Source organism: Microcaecilia unicolor, chromosome 8 (genome assembly GCF_901765095.1).
Source record: "Microcaecilia unicolor chromosome 8, aMicUni1.1, whole genome shotgun sequence".
NCBI classification, from domain to species: domain Eukaryota; kingdom Metazoa; phylum Chordata; class Amphibia; order Gymnophiona; family Siphonopidae; genus Microcaecilia; species Microcaecilia unicolor.
The window spans coordinates 204,195,310-204,221,057 of record NC_044038.1 but is presented as its reverse complement, the minus strand read 5'-3'; positions in this window follow the sequence as shown (position 1 = coordinate 204,221,057).

The following is a 25,748-nucleotide window of genomic DNA, read 5'->3' as shown; positions in this document are numbered from 1 at the left end:
GCTTCAACTGCTCCCAAAATTGCTTCCAACTCTGACTCCATGAATCCAACTCTACAGCACTGGTGGAGAATAGCCCTGTGACAGCGTAAATCATACAGTTAAAAGTACCTCAGTTGCAGGAACATGGCAGGGTGAAGTACTGTCTTACTCAAATCACACACTGAATAGTGGGTGGGTTGGTTTAAGCAAATTTGGGTCTATAGGTTTTGGCTCCACTATGAGCGGGTGAAGCAGCAAGAATTTGAAGTAGCAGCATGCCCACTGATCCTCAGTGAGTCTTGCCTAGGATTGCCCTCTAGGCTGGAGACCATTTAATCGGCTCTATTGATATAATGCTAATGATGGAAAAGGAAGTGAACCTTCAAGATTTACAATACTTTCCTTACTATTCATGCATTATCTGAGAAAGTTGCAACCACTATAACATGTGACATCAATGAAAGCTACATTCTAATGAATGGCCTAAAATGTCTACCTGAAACTTCCATGACTGAGGTTTCAGTTCTGCCCGACTACAAAGCCATCAGTCAATCGGAAAGTTTAAAAAAAAAAAAAAAAAGATGTTTTGGGCTGAATTTGTTTCTCAGCAAAATTTATTGTACTTTTCTGAATTTTGCAGAGCACAGCACTAGGTAATTACTGAAGTCTTCCTCTGACTGTACTGTTTAAATATTATCATTTTTTTTTTTTTTATTTAGCTCAGGCATTTTCAGTAGTGATTCAAGGTAAATTACATTCAGGTACAATAGGTATTTTCCCGTTCCTTGAGGGTTAAATGACTTGCCCAAGATCAAATAGTCGGTGGGATTTGAATCTTGGTTTCTCTGGTTCTCTGCTTTTAGCTACTTCTCCATTCTTTGTCTGTTTGTTAGGATTAATACAGGCCATCAGGCTTGGAATTTAATATTTCTGGTACAGGAGAAATTCACCCTGCCATGTTCAAGCCTATTCTATAAAGAAAAGTAGGTGCCTGCATTACATTATAGAATACTAATCATGGCTGAAAGCACATCTACATTTAAGGTGTGATCACTAATATCAGCATTATGGCTACATGCTTATGTCTAGATAATAGCTGAATGCACCTAAGAAGAGTGTTATAAGTTACATGAGTATTTATGCGCTCCTCCAAGATTCTGTTTATGTGCACACCCACTAGCAAATGCATGCTATCAAAACATGGCATGTACTTTGAAGGGTTAACAAAGTCTGAGGCCCTTTAACTAAGCTGCGTAGGTGCCTGTGCACACCCAATGTGCGTCAATTTTGAGTTACCGCCCGGCTACCGCATGGCCCTTGTGGTAATTTCATTTTTGACGTGCGCCTGCTACGTGCGTTGGAAAATATTTTTATTTTCTGGCACGCGGGCGGTAATCGGCATTTTATGTGCATAGACCATTAACCACCCAGTTACCGCGTGAGACCTTACCGCTAGATCAATGGCTGCTGGTAAGGTCTCAGACCCGAAATGGACGCGCGGCAATTTTCATTTTGCTGCATGTCCATTTTCGACAAAAATTTTAAAAAAGGCGTTTTTTACAGGTGCGCTGAAAAATTATTCTGAGTGTGCCCAAAACACGCGTCTCCACTGTTGCAGGCCATTTTTCAGCGTACCTTTGTAAAAGGGCCCCTCTGAAATGAGCATGTACAGTCCCACCAGGACTCCACATTGGACTAAGTGTGTTCCAGGGCTAAGTAATTCTTCTTTTAGTAAATGAAGGGTCTTCCTTGGATATGAAATCTAGCAGTTATATTCTTTCACCAGTCATGGTCAGTGACAAAGAGGAATGGGTAATGTTAGATGCCTGGAAAGGAAGGAGGGGGTCGGCAGAGTTCATTACTTTTTATTTTGAAGTGCTGCAGAGAGGATATTGAAGTTTTCTTGCTTTGTGCTGTTTTTGCCTTTGTGGGGTCGCTCATTTAAGCTGGGGCAGTGGCTTGGAACATTCTGTGCTAGAGAGAATGAAGGAGGGATCTTGTCAAATAGCTGGAAATTTGGTTTATATTTCAGTACCAAAATGATGTGGTGGGGACAAGGGAAGTCATTTTTCTATAATGCTGTCCAAGGTTTCTTAAGAGGAACATAAAACAGAACTGGAAGGAGCTGTGTACACAGCTGCATAAACTGTTCTCCCAAATCTATGCAGTTCCTGTAATGTTGCTCGTCTCTGGATGCCCATGAGGTTTTCAAAGCCCAAGTCCTCTTATCAGGGACAGAATATAGCACAGTCTCGATTATCTGATGTAAATGGACCCATTGTCGGGTAAGTAAAAAGTCTGATAATATGGAAAGAAAATGGTAACCTTTACTTTGCTGTATTTCTGATGAGTCGCAAGCATTCCCAGACCGAGTTCAGCGTGACTTATATTAAGAGAACAAGTACATTGTTAGACAACACATTTCAAGAAGAAAAGCATTGTTACATTTTAGGTTTGTAACAGTTGTAGTTGGGGAGGGGGTTATTGGGGTGCTGTACACATTATCCCTCATTCCCTACCACATATTTGCTGAATAGATGAGACTTCAACTGTATATAGAAAATTCCGTATTCCGATATTGATCTTATTGTCACTGGTATATCGTTCCACCATTTTGCCGATAGATAGGATAAGGTTGTTACTGTCTTAAATCTGACAGCTTTTGTTGATGGAAATTCTAGGTCCAGAAGATTTCCTTTCGTTCTTCTCAGTCTCTTTTCGGGTAGTATTATCCAACAGTTTAGATATTCTAGTATTTTCCATGTAGAAACGAGTATATCATGGTGCAGAGTTTAAAAATCCCTCTCGCTTCAAACAGTAGCCAGTGTAATGTGATGTATAAAGGCGTTACTCTCTCGTATTTTGATGTAGAAAAGATCAGTCTAGCTGCAACATTCTGTACTGTCTGTATCTTTTTTCTAATTAATGTTGCACAGCCTACATATAATACATTACAATAATCTATAGTTGGTGACATCTTCTAGGTCTCCTTTCTGATTTTTTGGGGGATGGGGCTAAGTATAATTTTGCCAGATTGTCTTGGGAAAGAGTCTGTATTTAAGGATTCTTTTATCCATGTCATTCCTAGAGAGAGAGAACTTTCCGAGGGGTTTTTCAGTAAATAAGACTGGACAGGTTTCTAATTGGCATTGGGAGGTAAGTATTTTAGATTACATTCTTGAATACTTTTGTCTCAATAGGTGAAAAGTTTGACCAGTTTCTATCTGCTACACGTTCTCTTTTCTTCTGTCTTATGACCTCGCTACTGGAGATAATTTATTTTGTAATCATTAAGATTTATTGCCTTCCCTTTTACTATATTTCTTACATTTTTGATTTTGTCCTCAAAAGTGTTGCATTAAACAGTTTGCAGTGGGTAGTGTGATTGTTGTTTCTATTAATTGTTCTGGACTTATTAGGTATTCCATTATTTGATATAGTTTTTTTTTATATCCGGTCTACCTTGCCCTGTTTTTTTTTTTTTTTTTTTTTTAGAAAACTACTGTTGTTTGTCTACTTTACCATTTTTCTCTAGTCCTCTCTAGCTGTTGTACTCTGGGTTTTCTGCCATATTCTCTCCAGTTTCCTACAGTATTGTTTGTTTTAGTAATGTTTTATTAAACCGGTGTTCCTTATTCTTTTTTGTGACCTTTTTTCAGTTTTTAGGGGCTATTCAGTTTAGTGTTGACTCTATAAAGCTGTTCCACTGGGTGATGGCTAATTGATAATCTGGCTCTTTCAGTTCTTCTTCCACTTTGGACCAGAACTTTGTTATCAATTTTTTTGCGTACTTCTCTTAATTCCTGTTTGGTTATCTTATTCTTTTTTTTCTAAGGGGTCTTCTTGCCAATATACTACTACATGTGATTGGTAGTGGTCAGACCAAATTAGGGACGACCAGCCTCTATCCTTATTTGGGTCTCAGAATGTGTACTCCAGGCTACAAAGTCTAGTTGGTGGCCTAGTTGATGTGTTTGTTGGACTGGAATTATCTTCATGTTCATCTTTTCTAGAAACATTTTAAAGTCCTTGGGGTTTTTGTCATTCTCTCAAACAATGCACAGAAAACATTATTTACGCATGAAGAACAGGCATAGGGTATCTTTAATTTAAAACATATTGTTTATTAACACTAATCAACAATGACAAAAATTGTACAGCAGACAATTTAAGCACAAATACAGAGCAGTATACACAGCACAGCAATTGTACAGCAGGCAATGTGAACCGAAATACTACAGGTTCAGAACTGAGCAAGGGAAACCATATTTATCAACTGCATGTAGTAGATGACGGCAGAAAAAGACTTTCACGGTCCATCTAGTCTGCCCAACAATTTAAACTCATATGTGCTACTTTATGTGTATACCTCACCTTGATTTGTTTCTGCCATTTTCAGGGCACAGACCGTAGAAGTCTGCCCAGAACAAGGCCCACCTCCTAACCACCAGCCCCGCCTCCCCCCACCAGCTCTGCCACCCAATCTCGGCTAAGCTTCTGAGGTACAGAAATACAGAACCAAGCAGACCAGTGTTGCCAGGTGGACGGTTTTACCGCCCAATTGGGCGGTTTTCTGCGACCCGCCGCGGGAAATTTTTGCCCGCGGCGGGTTGCGGTTTTTTGGGCTTCTTTTTTTTCTTTTGGGCGGTTTTCAGGCGATTTTTTCGGCTGCGGGGGGCAAGGTTAGTGACGTTTTGGGCGGGGTTAGTGACGTTCTGGGCGGGGCCGATGACTAGGGAGGCGGGGCTGGTGAGGGGGAGGCGGGGCCGATGATGGCGGGGGCGGGGTTGATGACGGCGGGGGCAGGGTTGATGACGGCGGAGGCGGGGGTGATGACGCAGGGGTGGGGGTGTCAGGGGCGGGGTTTGAGTTTGGGCGGGTTTTGGGCTGGATTTAGGCTGGTTTGGGTGGGAAAAAAATTTTCCACCTGGCAACCTTGAAGCAGAGCTCCATTTCTTAAAATCATTGCATGTTCAGCCTCACTTGAGTTGTCTTCTCTAGTCTACCATATGACGCAGAAATCAAGACAGCAGACCCAAGCAGAGCCCTATGTCAGAAACTGAAAACTCTTCAGATCTAAGAATAAGAATAAAGAAAGTGCTGTAAATGTAAATGAACAAGCATGAATACAGCAGGTGTACATATGGTACTGCATAAAACTCATTGTGCACAAGAATCTTACCATGGTTCCGTATCTGCAAAAGTATGGCCTCAGATCAAAAATGGATCCCTGGCAGGAAAAGCAGGCTCTCAGGTTACACAGTGCAGGTCCAAAAATTTCTTTTCAAAAGCAGTCTCAGATCAAAAATGGGTCCCTGGAAGGAAAGCAAGGTTTCAGCTCAAAACATCTTAAATGTTCACTTTCTATAGCACTTCCTTTCTGCAAAAGTTTCTGCTCTATAGGCAAAACAAATTTTGTTTTCTTTTTTCGATCGGCCAAAATTGCTGCCATGCTATAAATGCAAGGTCTGAGCTCAAAACTTCAGTGGTTCCCTCACTGCGAAAGTGGGATCCCAGGTTCAAAAGTTGCGGCCATGCTGTACGGCTGTAAAAGCAAGGGCTCTGCTTAAAACATTTTCAGAAAGGGAAGTTTGCAGAGACAATGATTTCCAAATAAGGAAGCCTCTCCCCATCCCAACTGAACATGGTGGGGAGGGGGGAGATAACAGTGGCAGAGCTGTCTGGAGCCGGGGAATGGAAGAGAGGCGGGGGAGAGGAGGGAGAAAGGGTGAGAGGAACAAGGGTAAGGTTGGACTAGAAGAAGCATTGGGTACGCAGGGAAGGATAGAGAGGATTGGAGAGTGCAGTTGGGGGTGGGTAAGGATGGGGGAAGGGAGATTATCAAGGCAGTTGGTGGGAAGAGAGTTGTGGGGAAAAGGGAAGGTGGTGGGGAGGTTGTGGGTTAGGGTGAACTGGTTGTGCTGAGGTGGTGGTGGTATTGTTTTTTTTCTAGCATGGCAATCAGGGATTGCGGTCGGTGCTCTGTGGAGGAGAGTGGAAGGCAGTCACTTCCAGGAGCTTAGATCAATGTCCAGTGCAAGTCTGTCAGTTGATGGTGAGTCCATGTCCATGGCTTGGTTGGATGATGCCAAGGTGCTGTGACGGCAGTATGGTGGGTCAGCTGGGAGGGATGGCTTAGGCAGTCAGCAGCGTATACTAGGGGCCAGCGTATAGGGCCATTGAGGCCACTGGTGCATATGGCAGCATTGGGCATGTACCAGTATGTAGCGCCTGTTTAGGCTCTGGACCCATGTGTTCCCTCCCCCCTAGCCCCCACCCCCACCCCCAGCTGTGTTTGGTCCTTGTTCCTGTTGCTAGCGAAACATTAATTATTACCCACCTACCCTCTGAATCAAAATACTGATCTTTTAATACCAAAAGTAAAGAGGATTTGTAATAGATGGCATCACTATTCTTTTTCCCTTTAGCTGGGGAAACTGCAGCTAGAGAATATTTGTTTTGCTTTTTTTATATATATAATTTGTAATAATTATCAAGACATACAATCTTTTAAGATATAACAGCCATTAATCCAAATGAATAACACAGAAAATCATTACAAAGAAATATATCATTTGGTGTCATTTTTAGTCCACGTGGAGGGGCATAATTGAACAAAAAAGTCTATCTCTATGGGCGTTTATCTCTGTGAACGGGTCCGTGAAGGGGCGGACCGAACCGTATTTTCGAAAAAAATAGACGTCCATGTTTTATTCGACAATTTGTGAGCTGGGCGTTTTTGCTTTTCAGCGATAATGGAAAATGAAAGCGCCCAGCTCAAAAACGAATAAATCCAAGGCATTTGTTCGTGGGAGGGGCCAGGAGTCGTAGTGCACATGCCAGGACACCAACCGGGCACCCTAGGGGGCACTTTTACAAAAAAAAAAAAAAATGTAAAAGAGCTCCCAGGTGCATAGCACCCTTCCCTTGGGTGTTGAGCCCCCCAAATCCCCCTCAAAACCCACTGCCCACAAGTCTACACCATTACTATAGCCCTAAGGGGTGAAGGGGGGCACCTACATGTGGGTACAGTGGGTTTTGGGGGGCGGTGTGGAGGGCTCCCATTTACCAGCACAAGTGTAACAGGTGGGGGGGGGGTGGGCCTGGGTCTACCTGCCTGACGTCCACTGCACCCCCTAATAACTGCTCCAGTGACCTGCATACTGCTGCCAGGGAGGTGGGTATGACATTTGAGGGTGAACATAAAAAGTTGTGAAACGGCATATTTTTGTGGTGGGAGGGGTTTGTGACCACTGGGGGAGTAAGGGGAGGTCATCCCCGACTCCCTCCAGTGGTCATCTGGTCATTTAGGGCACTTTTTGGGGCCCTGTTCGTGGAAAACAGGGTCCAGGAAAAGTGCCCTAAATTCTCGCTAAAAATGCATATTTTTTTCCATTATCGGCGAAAGGCGCCTATCTCTGATCACCCGATAACCACGCCCCAGTTCCGTCTTCACCACGCCTTTGACACGCCCCCATCAACTTTGTCCGCATCCGCGACGGAGTGCAGTTGAAAACGTCCAAATTCGGCTTTCGATTATACCGCTTTATTCGTTTTTGTGAGATAAACGTCTATCTCCTGATTTGGGTCGCAATATAGGCGTTTTTCTTTTTCAATTATAAGCTGGATAATAAGATCCAAGATTTTGATAATCAAAGGGAATTGGCATAAAAAAGGAAATAATATCTAGTTACATTTAAGGCTTTACTCATTAACTATAATCCCTCTAAGGTGTATGGACTTGTCCAGTTCCCTTCCGGGCTTTAAGAAAATCACTCGTTTATCATCATAAAATACATACTTCTGATCTTTAAATATTACTAAGCATTTACATGGGAAACGTAATTGAAAACGGGCTTGTAAAGAAAGCACTTCTGTCTTCATTTCTAGAAATTTCTTTCTCAGTTGTTGTGTCCATTTAGATATATCAGGGAAAATCGAGATTTTTCCACCAAGAAAATCTATGTTAACTTTCTGAAAATAGGTTTTTAACAAGGCTTCCTTATCCTGCAGAAATACAAATGTCACAAGCAATGTTGATCTCTTTTTTATTTCTTCCCTGGATTGTTCCAGGAAAGCAGATATGTCCAAAGCTGGTATTTCTTCTTTTGAGAGAGGTTCTTGCTGAGTTGCTTGTGCAACTTTCATTGGTAAATAAAACACTTTCTGTAATGGAGGTAATATTGTTTTGCTTTAAAAGGTGATATTGGTTAGCATCTAAATGAATTTCTTGCAATACAAGAACATCTGGGGAAAGTTTACATATATATATATCCAGAACATTTTCCTCTTAAATGGATTGTTTAGCCCTTTAATATTCAGAGATAGGACCTGAAGTTGATTAGACAAGACCATAATAATAAAACAAACCTATAAAATAAGCGCCATTAGCATATACTTTAAGTATAAGTTATTAGTTCAAATGCTAACTGAAAATGATAACGAGGAAAGGTAGTAATTAATGCTCACAGTCAGGAGAACAAACATTATAACCTTAACAAACTGTGTGGGGTCCTTTTACTAAGCTGTGGGAAAAGGGCCCTGCGCTGGCGATGGAAGCCATTTTTCCCGCATGCCAGAGCCCATTTTACCGCAGTCAGTAAAATGTCCCCCTCCCCCCTCCCCAAAATGGTCATATGGTGGTAAGTGTTGCCCGCCGCACAGATCCCGTGGTAACCGGGCAGCATGCTGGATGCCCGATTACTGCCAGGTTAGGGCAATGCTGGAGAAAAAAATTTCCCAGAGCACCAGAAATGGCACACACTCTTGACAGAACTATCAGTGGCGGCCATGTTGGGCCAGTGGTAGTTTCATTTTAGCGTGCAGTAAGCCTGCATTGGGCTTACCGCTGCTTTGTAAAAGGACCCCCCTGTGTGCGTGCCAGCGTGAATGTCACAAAGAAGGCGGTGCCGTACACAATCCCTGTTTAAGGAAGTGACTTCATCAGAAAGATTAAACTCGGTATAGTTGAATTACCTTTATGAAAAATATGACAAAGGAATCTAGGTGATAATAATTCATATGTATTCTAGAATCTTATAAAAAGATAAATGTAAAGTACAAGAAAGAACTGGAGAATTTGATTCCATTAGTTGCATACGTAAGATATTGCATGGAGAGAATAATAGCAGATTAAGTTGCCAGAGAGTTACTGGAAGATGCTGTACATCCCCCTTGTTCCGTTTTGAGATTGCAATGCAGCTGGCTCTTCAAAAGATTTTGTAGTATTATTTGTAGTAACTTTTTGTAGTAAATTTTGAACCAAGTATGTTTTTGGAAAGATTTTGATGTTTGACATCCGAAGTTATTGGGAGGTGTTTTTTTGCGTGGCTTTTTATAATTTTTTGAAGCAGAACACTAAACAACACAGGTAGGTTTTTTTAGCCAATGATGAGGAACAGAACATGTTGATCACTATATAGGCCATTGTGATCACTTGTAGCTCTTTAGACTAGTAAGTCTTGAGCTCCTTGAGGCTTTTTCCTTCCACTAGTGGTAATGTGCTTCATTTTCACAGATACTTGTTTGCCTCTATAGTGGGTCATTTTTGTTGTTTTTGAAGTATCTAGTGTGCCAGCTGGCCCCAGATTTTCAGAGGGAAAATAATAAAATTTGTCCCTGTTCTTTGACTTCCAATTGTTTAGGCACAGATACAGGCACAAGACCTCTCTGCACTGCATATTTTCCTTCCTGTTGTAGACTGTAGATTTGTCTGTGACTTTCAGATTTCCCTTTACTCTTTCACAAGTGTAAGGTCATAGCTTGGGAAATCAAAATCTGCTTTCAGCTTCTAAAGTTGTTCCAAGCACTGTAACGTGGATTGAGTGACTCTGTGTGTGTGTGCACGTGTGGTCATAACCGCATGTGCTGCATAACTTCAGTTTCTTGTGTTCCAGCATTTTGCTGACTGCTGCAAAACCCTGCAAATGATTTATTAAACATATTTTGTTCTCGTTTCACTGCAGCAGATGGATCATGTTAGCTGCAGCTCTTTAATCCTGTATTATCGAAACATGGCTTTAGTGATATGTCTGGTTATCTCGTTGATAGTCTGAGATGTCAGAATTTAAACATTAATAATTTGAAACTGTGACTTTTTTTTTCTATAAGCTGCGCGTCTCTGGTTAGAAAAGGTTTTCTGTGTAACCGAGGCATGGTGCATGGAGAATCCCGCTTTGGCAAGTTGGAATGAAGTTACTGTAAAGTAATTCATATTTAATGCCACAGAAAGTAGGCACACATCCCTTTTTTTTTTTTTTGCTGCATAAGGATGATAAGCCAGTTTTCATGACGTTGATGTCTGTCAAAGGGAAGAATAATTAAACAGGAGATGATGCAGTTCCTGCCTACAGTTGGATGTGGGCATTTGTGAATGGCTATGTTCTGTTTCATCTTTGTTTGTGGTCACATATAGACTTTACTTGCTGCCATATGTGGTCAGTTTGTTTCATGGCTGTCTCTCTGCCCATAAGAATGCACGTAAGATCATTGGCTTAAGCTAATTAATGTTGATAATAGCACTTGAGCACTAATTGGCAATAATTCTAATTTACACGCACAACTCACCAAGCATATTCTGTAACAGTGCACCTAAATTCTAATGTGCACAGGCAAAAAGGGGCATGGCTATGGGTGGGGAAGTGGGCGTTTCATGGGCGTTCCAAAATTTATGTGCGTAGTTAAAGAATTGTGGCCCAGTGTGTGTAAATCTACATGCTGGGATTTACGCCACATTTTCGTTGGTGTAAATGGAGGTGCATAGTTTTAGGTACTGGAATATCAACTAAGCATATTCTATATACCACACCTAAGTCTAGGTGCCATTTACAGAATACACTTAGTCAGCAATGTTTTCCGTGTGGATTTTATTAGGCAACATATGTAGAATCTCCCCCATGGCAACTAAAGTTTTGTGCACAAATTTGACAGTGCAGCCAAATTGCGTGCCGCAACTTAATTATCAAGTCAATCATCTAATTGGCACTAATGCACCAAAAAATAAAAAATATTTTTCAGACGCGCGCCAGAAATGAAATTTCTGCAAAAGCCACGCTGTAGTTGGGTGGTAACTCCATTTTGGCGCTTACGCGGCTTAGTAAAAGTGCCCCTAAGTACTGCCAATAATTGACTTTTTAACGAGCAATTATTGGCAATAATTAAATGTAATTGAACTTTATGTTTGTGGGATCTGTGCCTAAATTTTATATGTGATTTGGAAATGGGAGGGTCATGAGCAGAACAGGGAGTTTCTAAAATGAATATGCATTGTTATAAAATAACAGACATATGTGCCTAATGTAGATATTTACATTGCTGAAACATGGTGCAGAAGGGCTGTGCCTAAAGTTAGGTATGATTCCAGGGCATAAACGCTATTCTATAAACTTCTCTTAACTTTAAATAAGCATGGCTTATAGAACAGAGCTTTTGTCGGTGCCGATTTTTTAAATGTGCCACATGAACCTGATCTTACCACAACATCACCCTGTATTTGTTCACACCGGAGCCTGCAAAGGCCTCTCCGGTGCTATGTAAGCCACATTGAGCCTACAAATGGGTGGAGAAATGTGGGATACAAATGTAACAAAGAAACAAATAAATAATAATAATTAACGTGTGCAACTTTCTAAGCATATTCTGTAAAGTGGTGCGTGTAAATTCTAAAGCACGAATCTCAAAAGGGTGCGTGGCCATGGGAGGGGCATGGTCAGGCTGTAAACATTCCTAAACGTTATGTGCAATGTTATAGAATATGTCCGATCTGTGCCTAAGTTATTCGTGGGCATTTACACCACGTGTTAGTTGGTCTAAATGGCCATGCCTAAATTTTAGTTGCGGGGACAGGTGTACGCATAGTCTATAAACTGCGCCTAATTCTAGGTGAGGTTTATAGCATAACACTAAGTGCATTTTTTTTGGCACCAATTTTTTTTTCAGCACCATATATAGAATTCCCCCTATGTGTATTCATAAAGGATGTGAAAAGAAAATCCACAATTTAGGTGCTGATGATCTGATGAACTCTAAGGTATGAGTTATTTACTAAATTACTATTCGAATAAGGCATCGTTCCCAGTCCAGGTGACATTGTTTCTGCTGCTCAGCCTTTGCCTCCGGATTCTATATAGCGGGCCTAGAGATCTGTGCTGAAATCTAAGCATATTCTCTTACAATGCGTGCAACTTAACTAGCTTAACAAGCTAATTAGCGCTGACAACAGCACTAAACAAACAATAACGAGCACTAATTGACAATAATTAGAATTTACGCACACAACTCACTAAGCGCATTCTGTAACATAGTGCACTTAATTTCTAATGCACGCAGGTAAAAGGGCATGGCTATGGGCGGGGAAATGGGCATTTTGTGGGCGTTCTGAAATTTTTGTTCGTAGCTATAGAATATGGCCCAGGGCATATAAATCTATGCGCCAGGATTTATGCCACATTTTCATTGGTGTAAATGGAGACAAGTAGTTTTAGGTGCCGAGATATTAACTAAGCGTATTCTAGATACCGTGCATAAATCTAGGCACCGCTTATAGAATGTGCTTAGTCAGCATTGATTTCCAGGCTGATTATTTTTAGGTGCCATAATAGAATCTCTCCCTTAAGTGGCTTAACAAGCCAGTCATCATTGTTAACAGCACTTAAGGGCCTAAATCTCTGCAGCACAACTTAAACAAACCTTATAACGTATTCTATACAGCTCTCCTTCTCTACTATTCCTAACTGTTGTCTAGATCTATACACCTTATAAGACTATAACATCAACCTGTATTTGTTTCTATACCGGAGCTGGCAAATGCCTTCACGGTACTATGTAAGCCACATTGAGCCTGCAAATAGGTGGGAAAATGTGGGATACAAATGCAACAAATAAATAAATAATACTAGACACTAGAAAGCACACTAAAGTTGCTGCAAACCGTCCAAAACATGGCAGCAAGGCTGATATTTAAAAAATCAAAATACAAAAGAGCAACCCCACTACTTAAAATATTATACTGGTTGCCAATCAAGGCAACACTGTTCTTCAAAATAAGCACCTCATTTACAAAATACTATTTGGAATCAGAGCCATAGCGAGGGCGGCTGACACTCGGGGCGGGTCGCTGCTGCGCACCCCTGGTGCGCCCCCCCCCCTTCTGGAGCACAACCTCTCCCCGGAGCGCATTCTTAATTGACGAAGAAACGAAGAAGCGAGAGATGAAGAAGCAAGGGGCGGGCGGGAGGGCCGATCCGCCCCCGAGTCCACGTCGCTGGGAGCTGCGTCGGCTCCATTGGTTCCTTGCTCTCTCTGCCCTGGAACAGGAAGTAAGCTGTTCCGGGGCAGAGGGAGCAAGGAACCAACGGAGCCGACACCCCCCAGTGGCGTGCACCTGGGGCGGACTGCCCCACCGCCCCCCTTCCCACGTCACTGTTTGGAATGTCTCCAGAATATATGCTAGACCTGATCAAACTATCCCTAAGAAATGCAAGCCCAGAAACCAGAAGCTACCCTACCTCCCTACTTACCAAACTGCAAAAATATAATGTACAAAACTATCTACGTGGCTGGATTTAGCTACTTAGGCTCCAAATGGTGGAACTCAATACCCAAGGCCATAAGAATCATTAATAATTATCTACAGCTCAGGAAAGAACTGAAAACCTAGCTTAAAAAAAAAAAAATTCTACTACTAACTACATAAACTACAAATGCTCTAAAATACCTTGTAATAGAATAACTCTACTGTAACTCAACCTAACTGTAACATTGTAAGCCACTTTGATCCAAAACTGGTCTTTGGAAAATAATGGGATACAAGAATGTATACATAAATAATAAGCACTAATTGGCATTAATTAGAATTTATATGTACAAATCCATAAGCATATTCAGTGACACAGCGCACCTAAACTTTAATGTGCACAGGCAAAAATGGGCGTGGCTATGGGCGTTCCGTGGGCATTGCAAAATTTATGCTCGTTGTTATAGAATATGACCCAGTGCGTGTAAATCTTCACGCAGGGATTTACAACAGGTTTTCATTGGTATAATTGGCTGCACATAGTTTTAGCCGCAGTGCAGAGAAGGGCGACGAAAATGATAAAAGGGATGGAAAGACTTCCCTATGAAGAAAGGCTAAGAAGGTTAGGGCTCTTCAGCTTGGAGAAAAGGCGGCTGAGGGGTGATATGATAGAAGTCTACAAGATAATGAGCGGAGTAGAGCGGACAGATGTGAAGCGTTTGTTTACACTTTCAAACAATAATAGAACCAGGGGACACAAGATGAAGCTAGAATATGGTAGATTTAAAACAAATAGGAGAAAGGTTTTCTTTACTCAGTGTAGTTGGACTCTGGAACTCGTTGCCAGAGAATGTAGTGACAGCAGCTGGCCTTACGGAGTTTAAGGGGGGGTTTGGACAGATTCCTGAAGGAAAGGTCCATTGAACATTATTAAAAAAAAAGGGGGGGGGATTATTTTTTTTTTTCGGGGGGGGGGGGGGGTTGCCGGGTTCTTGAAGCCTGGATTGGCCGCTGTTGGAGACAGGATGCTGGGCTTGAGGGACCCTTGGTCTTTTCCCAGTATGGAGGTGCTTATGTGCTTAAGTGTATTCTATATACCGCGCATAAATGTTCTTAACCGCATGGATTTTTTTAGGCGCCATATATAGAATCCCCCCCTTTAATGTCTGTTATTGAAAGGACCCCTAAACCCACAAATGAGCATGCAGCATTACTACCACCCTTTTCGTCTGGGCCCTGTGGCACTTTCTAATAAGGAGTACGTCACATTACTGTCACCTTAAGAGCATTTTGGCTGTGACCAATTTGTTTGACTTGACCAATGAAAGAACATGTTTTCTGTTGACCTTTGTTTCTGGGGAAGATAATAGAGTTGCACTAGGCCGACTGGCTTCAGAGTAACAATTTTTTTAAATGGCTTCTAAAACCTTTGCCTGTTCCTTTAATATGGTAAATTTAGTGGAAACGAGACCTCCTAAACAGGAGTTAAAATCACAGAGCTCCCATAGCGTGAGACTTCTGCCTGCACATTTTATCTGCTTGTCTTGGGGAAATAACCTATGTTTTGGGTTTTTTTCTCAGAGTATAACCTGACGGCAGTCTTCTCGTAAGCTGTCTTTTCTGACGATTCCTACAGCTGTAGGATTAGATGTTTGAACTGTGTTATTGATGCGGTTTTTCACATTACATAGATCCAAGATGTTGTATCCTTTCCTCACCTTTTACTATTTACACTGGCTCTACACCAGTTCTGGAATTATTTACTGAGTACTCCCAGATCTATAAATTGCACAGTCCTGCTTTATTGAGTTTATTTTGTACTAATAGGGGCCCTCCAAGTGTCACCATGATAGTGGCGTTGGGGCTGTTCTTCAGTACTTTGCCTGCCTCCTTTTTACCAGTCAGACTCCTGCTTATATTTTATTTGTCATCCTGCCTTCCAAGAAGAACTAAAGGCAATATATGTAGAGGGGCATTTTTGATATGACGTCTGAGTCCTCTGGATGTTTTGCACAAAACGTCCAACATCCGAATAGGAAAGAAGGTCATTTCTGCAAAAGAAAAACATCAATCTTTTTTTTTTCCTGAAAATACTATTTTCGAACAAGGTTTTGTGCTTTGGACGTTTTGTTTTTTAGTCCATTTTTTTTGAAAAAAAAAAAACGAATAAGTGCAAAACGTAGAGATTCATGCCATTGGGATGTAGGAGGAGGCAGCATTTCTTTTAGCAGACTGGTCCCCCAGACATCCCAGGAGAGCAATAGGGCACCCTAGAGGGCACTTCTGTGCACTTCATAAAGATGCTCCCAGGTACACATCTCACCTTAGCTCTCTTATCTTGTCCCCTGAGCCCTCTAAAACCCACACAAAACCTACTGCCCCCCACTGTATACCACTACAATAGCCCTTATGGGTGAAGGGGGCACCTATATGTGAGTACAGTAGGGTTTTGGTGACTTTGGGAGGGGTCACAGTTTCCACCACAAGTATGATAGGTAGACGGAGATAGTAACCCGAGCCCCTCACTCCATAGAGCACTGCACCTACTCCAGGGACCTACATTCTGCTCTAATAGACTCGACTTTAACATCTGAGGCTGTCATAGAGGCTGGAAAGTAATATTTTTATTCACATATTGGGGGGGGGGGTCATCCCTGATCCCTTCCAGTGGTCATCTGGTCATTTAGGGCACCTTTTCCTGCTTTATTCATTCTGAAAACATGACTAGACCAAAACATCTTAGTTTTAGTCCTGGACATTTTTGTTTTGTTCCATTATGGCTGTAAAACGTCCACGTGTTAGACACGCCGTAATCCCGCCTTCAAAACACCCATGCGATGCCCCCTTTTGATTTGGAAGCAATGCAGACAAATTGCATAAATAAACGTGTGCAAAATAGGTTTCATAAATACTGATTTGGACGTTTTGAGAAGAAAAATATTCAAATGCTGCTTTATAACATTTTTCTCTTTCGAAAATGGGCCCCATAGTTAGCAAAGGGCCCTTTTACTAAACTGCGCTGGTAAATGGGCTGCACCCTTACATGTGTTTTCCCCGCATGCTAAGTCCATTTCTAGTGCAACCATAAAATAACCTTTTTTTCCATTTGTTTTTATATTTATTTCATTTCTAGCCGTGCGCTGAAGTTACCATTAACACATGGCCATTTGGAAAAAAAATTAACGCAGGAGCCCTTACCACCTATTTAGGAGGTGGTAAGGACTCCTGCGTTAAGTCTGCATTAACCAATTAGCGTGAGGTGATGTCAACACGCTAACTGGTTAATGCTTCCATGTGCACACTCCGCCCATTCTCTGCCCCTGACAAATCCCCTGCAAAAACATTTTTTAAAATAAATACCATACACTGAGGGGTCCTTTTACTAAGCTGTGGGAAAACTGGCCCTGCGGTAGTGGCGGGGGCCTTTTTACCGTGACGGGTAAAATTCCCTAAAAAATGGCCATGCAGTAAGATAACTTTACCACGTAGCCGTGTGACAGAGAGCTCTTGCCGCCACTCACTGGGGTGGCAGTAAGGGCTCCCGCGATAACCCAGCAGTAACAGGGCAGTTACCGCTGTGTTAGCACCATGCTACAAACTTTTTTTCGGAAATGGCGCGCACTTGAGCCGGAACTACCGCTGGCGTCTGCGTTGGGCCGGTGGTAGTTCTGGGATAGCATGCGGTAAGCCGGCATTGGACTTGCCGCTGCTTTCTAAAAGAGCCTCTGAGTGCATGCAGATGACGAAACTAATATATAACTCTTCAGTGCATCCCACATTGGGCCATTTTTGCAGTGTTTAGGTACACATTAGCACCTAAACCACCTTAGTAAAAAAACCACATAAAAATACATAAAACACCAATGAGCATAGTTCCACTCCTTCTTAACTCTCTCCATCTTGACTGTGCCAGGCTCATATTGTTTCTTTGCTGCCTTACACATGCCCATCTGTTTCACGTTAAACTCTTTTCTTCAGGCTTGTAGTGGAATGCCATTTTATTCAGGGCCAGCTCAACCTAGCCCAGGACACTGGTGATAAAGGGCACCAAAATCCCAGTCCAGTCTACCTTCAAACTTCTACAGGGATAGGTGCCGGACTAGGATTTTGGCACCTTTCATCAGCGCCCTAAGCCAGTTCCTCACCCGATCCAGCAGGAGGGGGAGACTTGAGAGAGAAGGGGAGATACTGGATCACAGATGGAAGGAGAGTGATAGCAGAGTGGGGGTGGGGGAACGACACCAATGCAAAAATTGGCTCAGGGCTCCACAGTCTCTTGAGCCAGCCCTGATGTTATTACACTGGGAAGACACAGCTTGCTTGGGAATAGCTCCAGCTCTTCACATAGGAAGGTGGTGTACATGCAGAGTATTCTTTCTGTTACCATACAGTCTTGGTGTTAAGCTGCAGGAATCACTACCTCAGGCATGCTTAGAAACCGTCCCTTGAAGATAGCTGCCTGAAAGGGCCATTGTGTATGGCTTTTAAAATACATACTGTACAGAGGGACGGAGGGTGCTAACCCTTATTGTGCTGGATTTCCCTGTGATGCACAGTGAAAGTAAGACCTGAAAGCTAATTGGTTTATATCCTGCTTCTGGAATAATGCTGCAAGGTTGAAAAAATGATTCAGCACTGATTGACCCTGATGAAGTTGTATAGTGAAATGGGTCCCCGCCAGGAGATATAAAAATGATAAGTGTGCTGTCTGATTGCGTACATAAGTATATAAGTATTGCCATACTGGGAAAGACCAAATGTCCATCAAGCCCAGCATCCTGTTTCCAACAGTGGCCAATCCAGATCACAAATACCTGGCAAGATCCCAAAAAAGTACAAAACATTTTACACTGCTTATCCCAGAAATAGTGGATTTTCCCCAAGTCCATTTAATAACGGTCTATGGACTTTTCCTTTAGGAAGCCGTCCAAACTTTTTTAAAACTCCGCTAAACTAACTGCCTTTACCACATTCTCTGGCAACGAATTCCAGAGTTTAATTACACGTTGAGTGAAGAAAACTCTGGAATTCATAATGTATAATAAAAGATAAAGTAAGGAATGAAGGGAGAGATTTTTGTGGCCAATGGTAGAATTATGGTCTGTAGGGTGTTATATGAAATTTTCCATACCACAGACCTTGTGTAGGGTGCTGTATGACCACAGACTTCTGAGGCCTTTTTCTCTCCTTTATTTTGTTTGGTGTCTAGAATTATCCACTGTTTGGTTGTAGTTGATCAATTTTTAGTGTGGCTGAAACTTTTTATTTTTGAAGTTTACAGTTATCTCACCTTGAGCATTAGAATGGAAAGGCTGGTGAGAAATATTTTTGATGTACTACCTTGAAATTGCAAAGTTTTAAAATAGTCTTAAATTTTCTCATTATAAAATGGAATTAGGATTACCTAGTATTTTCCCTAAAGTGCTTCCACACATTGTGAAATGCCCTAGCCAGAGGTATGGGATGCATGGGCAAGCACAGAGTGGCTCACACCAGTGGGAGCATTCAGAGAGCAGAAAACTCTATATAAAAATTATAGTTAGATTTCGAAGGCTAGGAATTTTAGGTGTGTCATATCATAAACAAAAATAGCACTGCAAAAATTCTTGTAAACTGCAAATTAGTTTTGTATCAGTCTGGTATATCTGTCTGTCCCATTGTTACAATTCTCAAGCAACTGAGGTCAGTTGTGGTCAATTTTCAAAGGTATCTAAATTTAGGAGGATATTCAGCCAAATTTATGAGCCTTTCTTCACAAAAAAATTTCTAAAGTTAGGGAACTAACACTTCAGGTCCTACTTCAGATCAGTGGCGTAGCTAAGTGGAGCCACGGGGGCCTGGGCCCCCCAAATTTCCTGTGGGCCTCTGGTTTTGCTGGTGGGGGTCCCCAACCCCTGCCAGCTGAAGCATTGTCCAGCACCTGTCTCTGGTGCCACCATGTTGCTTGAGCTGCTGTGTCTTCCCCTCACGTCCAGCACGCTCCTTTTAGTGAAACTGAGCATGCACTACTGTTTCAGGGCCATATTTCAAGGAGAGACTTCAAACAAGAGTAGAGTGTGCCAAAATAAGTCTTTACTGGATAGAGTTTCCTCAAAGTCATCACTGATAACAAGTTCCAGAGTAGTATCAAAGAAGAAAAGTCCAAACCTAAGAGAAGAAACAAGCAGTGCTTCAATAAGTCAATGCAGGCAAAACAAAGAGGGAAAGACCACACCAATGAGTCAAGATGAGCTAATGAAACTTTACTATGGAGTTGGCACTATCAGAATGATGAAACAGTCACTGTAGCGTGGACTCTACATAGTCCGTGTTTCAGCCTATGGCTTACTCAGGAGTCCAGGCAAATGGCCAGATTAAGATAAAATAGCAGTAGATGCCATCTAAATTCACAGAAAAGTCTCTCAAGCTGCAAAAATTATGCTGTATCAGCCAGGAAAACATCAAAGAGAACAGAGCAGAAAAGGGGCTCCAATCCTATCTTACATGCAGTTCTGGGACACTGTTCTTTTCTTCCATGGGACTTTGGGTTCCCTCTAGACCTTCAGTGGACTCACCAGCTCCCCAAGGACCCTTTTGGTACCTGTTCACTCTCTGTGCATGGATCTTTCCCTTGCAAATCCTTCTATCTAACATTAAGTTTCCGTATTTCATGAAATTACATTCCTGATGGAGCCAGCTGTGCAAAAGTTTGGAATGAGGAAAGAAAGATGTTGACAAGACATTGAAAACTTCTGCTCAGTGTGCTGCGGTGGCCAAGAAAGCGCACAGAATGTTGAGTATAATTAGGAAAGGGATGGAAAACAAACACAAGGATGTTATAATGCCGTTGTATCGCTCCATGGTGCAACCGCACCTCGAATATTGTGTCCAAGTCTGGTCGCAGCATCTAAAAAAAGATATAAAGGAATTGGAGAAGGTGCAGAGAAGGGCGACGAAAATGATAAAAGGGATGGAACGACTTCCCTATGAGGTAAGGCTGAGAAGGTTAGGGCTCTTCAGCTTGGAGAAAAGGCGACTGATAGAAGTCTACAAAATAATGAGCGGAGTAGAGCAGACAGATGTGAAGCGTTTGTTTACACTTTCAAACAATAATAGTACCAGGGGACCCAAGATGAAGCTAGAATATGGTAGATTTAAAACAAATAGGAGAAAGTTTTTCTTTACTCAGTACGTAGTTGGACTCTGGAACTTATTGCGGGAGAATGTGGGGGCAGCAGCTGGCCTTACGGAGTTTAAGGGGGGTTTGGACAGATTCCTGAGGGAAAAATCCATTGAAGATTATTAATTTTTTTTTTTTTTTGGGGGGGGGGGGGGGGGGGGGGGTTGCCAGGTTCTTGAAGCCTGGATTGGCCGCTGTCAGAGACGGGATGCTGGGCTTGATGGACCCTTGGTCTTTTCCCAGTATGACGGTGCTTATGTGCATTCACCATCAAACATTAGAGAGAAAAGGTAAACTTCCTCCTTCTCCAGCTTCATGCGCACATTACGAACAGCAGGATAAGCTTCTACTCATCTTCCTTCCAGATATAGGGGATTGCACTTCTCATCTCCAACTAAGAACTCTTCAGAGAGATTAGGAGAAGGTAAACTTGTCTCCTTTCTCACACCCCAAGCTGCTTCCAGAGTGCACTATTCCTGTGGACACACTGAGCCATTTGGCTGTACCATGTTGGTCATTCCTAGAGGGGAGTACCATAGCAAAATACTTCAGACCATTCTAACATTATCTGTATGATGTCCACTGGAAGGAGGACAGACCTTAGTAAAGTGTACAAAACCCCATTACACTTAGGTTTAGGATCCTAAGTTAAATACCTAGTGCTGAAAATTAGTGTTAATGCCCAACTTTATTTTGGTCTTAACTCCATTCTTTTACCATCCAATTTTGAGGAAGCTTAATTTAGACGCCTAGTGAAAATTAATGCTCAGCTGGAGTTGGTTTTCACTGAGGCTGATTTAAGAGTCTACCTCTCAAATTTAATCTCCTAAACCAGGGCAGGCCTGGGCTCACTTTGCCCTCAGGTGTACCAATTATCTAGCTGTGGGATCTCCAAACCCAGCAACTGAAGAAATCCACCACCAAACCACAGTGCTCAATGGCAGCACATTGAGCTGCTGATGCTGGCATTCCAGACATGGTTGGTGTTTGTGCATGCCCAGTGCATGCATGAGAACTGAATATGCTCAAGATGTGGGCCTCAACAGCCCAACTTGCTGTGCCCTGTAGTGGCTGAGCATGGTTCCAGATTTTTTTAGCGGGTGAGGCTTGGAGATCCCCACTAGCACAGCTAATTTAATTTGGGTGTGGAAGAAGTGGGGCGGGGGGGGGGGGGAGAGGAGGGGGGGGAGTGTTCATCTATGCCAACCATGCCCTCTCTCCATCCCCCCACCCAAAAAAACCCTCAGCTCTAAGTATGCTACTGTCCTAAATCCTTTGAAAATAGAGCTCTGGCATTTAACCTTACCTCTTGCAACACATGTGAGTTATATGTCATGCTTCAGGTACACAGTGGGGGCAATATTCCCCAGGCCTGACCTCTGAGGGGGGCCCAGCACTGGGGTCTGTCTCTCTCCTGCTCCTGTGTGTTGGGACCCAGGTGATTGCATTAACGCAGGTCCCTGCACATAGGAGCAGGAGAGCGACAGACCGAGGGTGGAGCAGACACAGAAAGGTAAGGGGAGTGGGGGGCAGCGACTGCCCGAGTGGGAGGGGGAGCGGGGGGGGGGGTTGGCAGTGGCTGCAGCAGCCCTGCCCTGTGCCTGGCTCTGTCTCTCAGCAGCCCTGCTGTATCTAAAGTGGAGCAGTCTGAAAAATCCCTGACTCTTTTTATGGTCATGGTTGGCTGCCTTTATTTCTTTCTCTTGGAAAACCCTGGTTGTCTGTGATGCTTTTCTCTAATGGAATCATACATTTATTATTGGTGTTCCTTGGTATAAAAGAAATGCAATACCCCCAGGGTTATAAACAACATTGATTTGCACAGGGGGGAGGGGGAAGATGCTGCAATATTTTTTAGATTATTTCTTAAGAAGTTGCCAGTTAAGGTGGGAAATCTTATGAATGCAGCAGTCATTGTGCCCAAGGTGACACAGGTTAACTAGTCCAAACCTCCTCTTTAGGAAAAAAAATCTGATTGCTTTCAACATTTTGTCATTTTGTTTCCAAAATGTTATTTTTGCTGCCTGAAGCAAGTCTTAAACGTGTTGTGAGTATTACTGCTTCCACACTGATAAAAGTAAAGAACGCTAGATACTGTTCAGTAGGGATTCCTACACAGCAGACCCACAAATTCCAATTTTCAAGCATGCAAGACAGCTGCAGATTAAAGCTCTTCCTTCCAAAGTCCACTGTGCATTTTGCATGCGTGCCATGTTACACCAAATATCCTTTCCTGACCTGGGAAGGAAATGTCATTTTAAAATGGGTATTAGGATACATAGAGCATTTTCAAAAGAACGTCCAGCTCAGAATAGGGACGTCCACATCAGAACATTCAATTCAATTCAAGTGAGGTCTTATATACCGCTAATATCCCTTAGACAGGGTTCAGTGCGGTTTACATGAATTAGGTTACAAAGAGCTGTGGATTGCTAGTAGAAGACTGTGCTAAATATGGAGACAAGAGAGACGTGAACGAGGAAGAGTGAACTATGGGGTGGGGTTGAGGGGTGCGGAGTGGCGGTGGTGGATTAAGTAACAGATTTAGGGAACACATGAGTTTTTAACTTCTTTATGAAGCTGAGTTAATCATTCTTTATTCTAATACCAATGGGTGGAGAGTTCCATAGAGAAGTTCCGACTACAGGGAAGAGTGAGTTAACGGTTTCCTGGAACTTGGTTCCCTTATGAGTCTGTGAGGTGATGAACAGTTGGTGTTTCAGTCTCATAGAATGGGCAAGGCTTAGTGACGACATATCGATCAGTAGGCCTGAGGTGAAACAATGTAGGATTTGAAAGATTATGCAGGTTGCTTTGAACTTAATTCGTTCCTTCATCGGTAACCAATGATATTTGATCAGATATGATGAAACGCTGTTGTATTTGTTTAGCCTGAAAATTAGTCTTGCTGCGATGTTCTGTATCATTTGTAGCTCCTTTAGAAGATTGGAATTAATGCCAAGGAACAGGATATTGCAGAAGTCAAAGTGAGGCAAAATGAGCATTTGGACCAGCAGTGTGAATGCTTTCTAGTCGAAAAAAGAACATATCAGTCAAAGCTATCTCATTTTAAACAGTGTAGTCTTCCACAGTTGGTTGATGTGGGATGAGAAGGTTAAGGAGGAATCAAGAAGTACTCCTGGCACTTTGGCTTCGGATTCCACTACAAGTGTCTTATGAAGTCCTACTATTATTTAAGCTGGGACATGAAGTCCTGGATTCCAGAACCATAAGATCTTGGTCTTGTGTGGATTCAGTTTTAGTTTGTTTGTCAGGGCCCAATTCTGGATGGCATCTGTCCCGGCTGTTATTAACTGTGTTGTATCATGTGTAGGTTAGAATATTGGTAGGAGGAGAAGAATGGCATCAGCATAAGATAGTAGATCACATAGGCCTAGCTGCAACGAACCTAAAGAAGACATGAAGAAGTTAAATATAATTGGGGAAAGTGGGGATCCCTGCAGAACTCTGCACTTCAGGAACCAGAACTGGGAGAGAATTTGATTTTGTTTGACAGCATAACTTCTGTAAGACAGAAAGTCCTTGAACCAGTTGAGAATGGATTCTGAGATGCCAACTTGATCTAGTCACTCGAGCAGCGTTGCATGATTGACTGCATTGAAGGCTGCTGATATGTTGAACTCATATGCTGAAAAACCACGCTCAATTCTTGTGACTAAAATTTAGGCCACCTAAAAGAAGTCCTAAATACCTGCATCTAAGTTCGGCGCAGATTGGGTGTGTTCTATAATAATGTGCATAGTTTTTTGAAACGCCCACAACCCACCCATTCCATGCTCGTGGCCACGCCCCCTTTTCAACATCGTACATCAGAATGTGCGTGCACTGCGTTGTAGAATACGCCCAGAAAGCTGTGTTTGTAAATTCTAATTAAAGCCAATTAGTGCCGCTAATTGGTTAAGTAGCAATTATCAGCACTGATTGGCTTGTTAATTAAGTTGTGCACTCAGTTTGGCTGTGCAGCCAAATTAACATGCACAACTTAAGGCACTATATATAGAATTTGAGGGTCAGCATATAGCTAAGCTCTGTAACTGGTAATAATTTAGCTGGGTTTAAAAAAGGTTTAGACAAATTCCTAGAGGAGGAGCCTATCATTATTAAGATATATCTGGGGAAAACCACTGCTTATCACTTGGAGTCAGTAGTATGGAATCTTTCTACTTTTTGGGATTCTTCCAGGTACCTGTGACCTGGACTGGCCACTGTAGGAAGCAGGATAGTAGGCTAGATGGACCTTTGGTCTGATCCAGTATGGCAGTTCTTATATTCTCCATACCACACGTTCTATTCTCCATTTTTAACTTTCAGTAATGTTCTTAATATTTGCTCTTTTTCTACCTGTAAAATTAACCTGGACTTGCAATGTGCCATTCTGCTGTTGAATTGTGGTGCATCAGGCCAGTGTTTGGCCAAAAACTGTGATAAAATTCACAAATATAATCACGTAGAACAAAAATTAAGAGCCCCTTCTACCAAGCTGCAGCAAAAGGGGGCCTGCGCTGGCATCAGCGTGTTTTTCATGTGCGTTAAGGCCTCCTTTTACCGCAGCTGATAAAAGGGAAGTCTTGCTTTCCTACAGGAAATGGCCATGCAGCAAGTAAAGCACTTGTCGTGCGGCCATTTTGGGGGGGGGACCCTTATCATCACCCATTGAGGTGGTAGTAAGGGCTCCCACACTAACTCAGCAGTAACCAGGCAGTGTACGGCACTGCCTGATTACCGCCAGGTACACTCCAGTGCTACAAAAATAACAGCACGCTAGGGGTGGAAAGTACTGCCGGGCTGCTACGGTAACCCGGTGGTACTTCCTGTATAGTGAGCGGTAAGCCTGCATTGGGCTTGCTGTCGCTTAGTAAAAGGAACCCTAAATGCAGCTATGTGAGAGATTCACAATTTCCTTCTGAAAGTGTGGTCCTTCTTATCCACATCCTAGCTGGAATACTGCAGGTTGCATAACCAAAACATCCATTGTGTCATGTTGGCATAAGCACATTTTAAAACTGTAATACATAGAAATAAAATAAAACAAAAGAAAGGAAAGGAAAATATAGTGAAATCTTTTTATTGGACTAA